Here is a 4,363-nt window from a genome sequence, read left to right as displayed (position 1 = left end):
GGGGGGGGGGGGGGGGGGGGGGGGAGTCCTGCAGAGAGGTGAGGCTGGCCCAAAGAGGGTCGAGATGGAGGACACAGATGAAGCAAGGAAGAGTGCATGTGTGGGGGCGGGGGTCAGGGCAGGGAGAGATGCCCAGAGAGACAAACCGGGGGCAGGGTTAGCGTCATGCAGACTAACAGTGAGACTCAGAGACACTTAAGATAGGCAGACGGACTGAGAAATAATAATTATTATTTTAATAGCTAACACTTACATGGCTCTAACCATGAGCTAGGCCCTCTTCTAAGCGGTTTACACAGAGTAACTCATTGCCTGCTTCCAACCACCTAGTGAAATGCTTGTGTGTATCCCCATGTAACAGACAAGACAACTGAGACTCGCGGAGGTAAGGAACTTGCCCCATATCCCCTGACTACAAGTACTAGAGTCAGAATATGCTGGAGCTGTCCGGTTCAGCGTATTGGCCACTGTCTTGTGGATTTTCAAAAGCTGAGAGGCATTTATGCTACACCAAGTGTATGTCAAGGTCTGCAGGCCCCTTCCTGCAGGGTCTCGTTTTAATCCGCAGAGGAGGCAGAAGAGTGGAATTGGACACAGGGCAGAGGGGTGGGGTCGGGGTGGGAGCAGCTAGCCTGCTGAAGTGGGGTCCAGTTGCCGCTCTACTCCGCATGGGTGTTTGAGCAGGGGGTGGGGACTGGGCCGGCAAAGGAGGGCGGGGGCCCAGCCAAGCTGGTACAGCCGGTTCCAGGCCCCTGCCAGTCTCACCCTTGTGGCCTGGGCACCACCCCCTCACGCCGCCCTGCTGGCGCCAAGGCCGGCTGTGAGGAGGGTGTAAGGAGAGCCCCCTCCCCCACCCAGCCCGGGTGCCCAAACCAGCAGCTGGGTACTGCCCAGGCCCTGGGCCTCAGATCAGCATCTGGCTGAGAAGTCTGGGCCCAGACTTCTCCAAGGCCCAGTGGGCCCGGGGCCTGAGGAGAGGAATAAGGAGGAAGTTCACCCACCCCCACCCACAGGTCTCTCTGGGGCTTTTGGCCTTGAGGGACTTCTCCTTCTTATAAATAGCCTGGTGACCCCCTTGCCCCAGCCCCACTGACCGACCGGGCCCTCACCAGGAAACTGGGCTGGGGGCTGCCCGTGAGTCAGCCAAGTGGGCAGGCCAGGGCGAGAACCCACAAGTCATAGCACCCAGCCTCCCGCGTCCCTGCCCCTGGGTGTGGACAGACAGCTGGGCAGGAAGAGGCTGAGAATCACGGAGGCCCTCCCCCAGGAACCCCTGGCCTGCCAGCCACCTACTTCCCCCACCTCTGCGGTTTGGGGGTCCCTCACCCCCTCTCCTGGAGAGGAAGCTTCTGGGTTTTCTTGGAAGCAGGAAGGAGAGTCTGTCTCCTCAGGCTGACTCAGCTGGGCATGAGGGGAGTTTCCTACAAAACTACTTCTGCCCCCTTCCCCACTGCTGGAGAGGTCTTGGGGGGCCTGAGCATGGCTGACATCCTGGGTGTCCCCTTTACAGGGGATGTGGTGAGAAAGTAAGCCCACACCCCACCAAGGACTGAGACTGAAGAGCTGGGCCTCCTAAGGGAAGTGACAAACAGCAGGGAGGGAAGTTTGGGGGGGGTGATGTTTGGAGAGAGGAAGCACCGGGATGGGGGGATGGGGGGGCACAGAAACAGCCTGGGAAGCACGGAGCCCCACAGCACTCTGCCTGGTCCAGGAGAGCGTGTGTGTCTGGTTGGCTGTGGGTTTGCATGTGGCTGGCCTGTCAGGGCGTGTGAGAGTGTGTGTGAGGCCTGTCTCCTCAGTGAGTGTGTCTGTCTGTGTGTTGGCTCAACCCTGCAGGGGTGTGGAGGGCCTTCTGCTTTGGGGGGTGGGAGGTGGGTGAGTGTGTGCACACGGTTTAGGGAACAGGCTGTGTGTGGCTGACCCATATGCATTTGTTGTTTTGTGTTTGGTGTGTATGTGTGTCTGTGTGTGTGGGGTCCACAGCTTGCCTGTGTGAGGTGTGTGTGTGTGTGTGTGTGTGTGAGGTCTGGTCTGTATGTTTATGTGAGCTCTGTGGCTGTGTGTGTGTGTGTGGCTGGTCTATGTGAGCTCTGTGGCTGTGTGTGTGTGTGTGTGCGCGCGCGCGTGCGCACGCACGTGCACTAGCCAACAAGTTCTGTCAGCGTGTCTCTGCGCCAGTGTGTTTATGAATGTACGACTATGGCTTGTTCATGCCTCTCTGTGCTGGGTGTGACTGTCTGGCCAGACCATGTCTGTAAATATGTCCGTTTGTCTGCTTGCATCTGTCTAGTCTGTAGGTGGGTCTGAGTTGTGTGTGGTACTGCTGAGGTATTTATCTAGAAGGCCGCATCTCGGTGTCCCTTGGAGCCTTGGGAGCATGTGCGTGCGGTGTGTGTAGGAGGCTGGGGGTCTCTGTCGTGCTGTCTCTAGAGTGTCCTCTTCATCCACCTCCCTATAGGTTTAGGTCTGTCTCTCTAGCCTCCGAGTACCTTGCTGACTTGGTGATCTCGGTGATGTGTGTGCGTGCACGCGCCTGTATTGCTTTGTGTCAGGATCTGTGTGTGTGTGCGTGTGTGTCTGCACATCTCCCATGCAGCAGATATACCCATCCTGAGAGCAACTGTCCCTTCTGAGACTGTCAGCATGTGTGTGTCACCTGCCTGTGTCTGACATCCAGTTCTCTAGGTCACTGTCCTGTCTATGTGTGTCTGGCCCGTCGTTATTTGTCACAGTGTGAGTGAGCATGGCTCTGTGTCTGCTGGGCTGTGTGCTTCTCACCTGAATGTCTTTCTGTGCCTTCGTCAGTGTGTACTCTTACCTGTGTCACACACATCCTACCTGTCTGCTTCTGAGCGGCCGATGTCTCCATGTGTTGGCCAGTGTTTCCATCCAGCTCCAGAGTCTGCCCTGTCACTGCCCTATATGTGACAGCTGCCGCTGGGTTGGCTTGCCCAGATGTGTGTCTGACCCTGTCAGTGTGTCCCTGGTTAGCAGTCTCTCTGTGGCCAAGGTGACAGGAGTTTGTGTGTCTGGACTGGGTCTCTTTTGGGGTGACTGTGTGTGTGTATTCTCCTTGCCACCCCCTCCCCCAAGTCTGGCCACCCTGGGCCAAGTTTACTCTGCCCCCAGCCGATTTCTGCCCCTGCCCCGGGAGGGGCTGACCCTCCAGTCTGTCCAGCCAGCAGTCCACAGGATGTTCCCCAGACGCTGTCTCCGCCGGCATCCCCTCCCTCTGGCCACCCCTGGGTCAGGACCCAGGCGGCCGGGGCAGTGGGGGTGGGGCTGCAGCATGGGGGGGTGGCCTGTCAGGGCCCGGGAATGAGGGTGGGAGGTGGGAAGGCAACGAGCCCAACAGGTTCCGCCTCATTCCTGCCCCGCCTCTCACTTCCTGGGTGCCTGCCTGGGGCAGGGGGTGGATGGGATGAACCCCATGGCCTCAGAGCGCCTGGGTGGGGCAGGGCCCACCCCACAAGGACTGGCTTCTGTTGGGCACCTTGACACCCAGGCTGGAGAGACAGGAGGAATCTGGGTCCTACTGCCTGCCAGGCCTCTCCTATTGCTGTGCCCAGCTCAGGATGCAAAGCGTCCCCTCTATTATTCACCTAATTCCCACAACAACACAATGGGCCAGGTATAATTATCCCCGGTTTTCATATGGGGGAACTGAGACTCAGATGGTTACGATGGCAGAGGCAGCATTTGAACCCAGCTCTGAATGCTACCCAAGACCCCCAGCCAGCTCACCAACCGCCTTCCTTCCCTTCTCTAAAAATGGTACATGTAGGGTGGAGTGTAAACCCAGGCCCCCATGAGGCCTGGCTCAAGGGGGCGCCCGGCTTGGGCTTGCTCTGAGTCAAAAGGGGCCCCTGTTTGAAATGAATAAGAAAACGGCTTTAACCGTTTCATCGCCACGATGGGCTCTGCCAAAACTTCCTGTGGGCTGGGGAGGAGGGGTGGGAGCTTGGTTCCCGGAGGCCTGGGCTGTGGGGGGAGGCCCTGCCAATTCTAGGGGGGAGGGAAACACCTCCAGCGACCTTGGCGAGGGCTGGCAAAGGGAACACACAATCTCAGCCCCCACCGCCTGGAGGGGGTCTCAGAGTCCGCAGCCCCCTCCCCAGGGGCCTGACTCACACTCGGGGAAAGCCGCGAAGGGTGAGTCACGGGGTGGAGAAGGGGGAGCAAGGTCGGCTGCGGCCAAGGGACCCCCGCACTGGCCTGAGTCACGCACGCTCCAGCCTCGCTGACCCCCACCCCCTTCACTGCCGGTGGACCACGGAGCTGAAGGGAGAGCGGACCAGGAGGGGCTAGGGGGGCTGGTGGGGGTGGGGGGGGGGGGGGGAGGGGGCGGTGGGGGGGGAGGCGG

This window comes from Mustela nigripes, chromosome 2, assembly GCF_022355385.1.
Source record: "Mustela nigripes isolate SB6536 chromosome 2, MUSNIG.SB6536, whole genome shotgun sequence".
Taxonomy (NCBI): Eukaryota; Metazoa; Chordata; class Mammalia; order Carnivora; family Mustelidae; genus Mustela; species Mustela nigripes.
The sequence above is the reverse complement of the archived record's forward strand: the minus strand, read 5'-3'. Positions refer to the sequence as shown.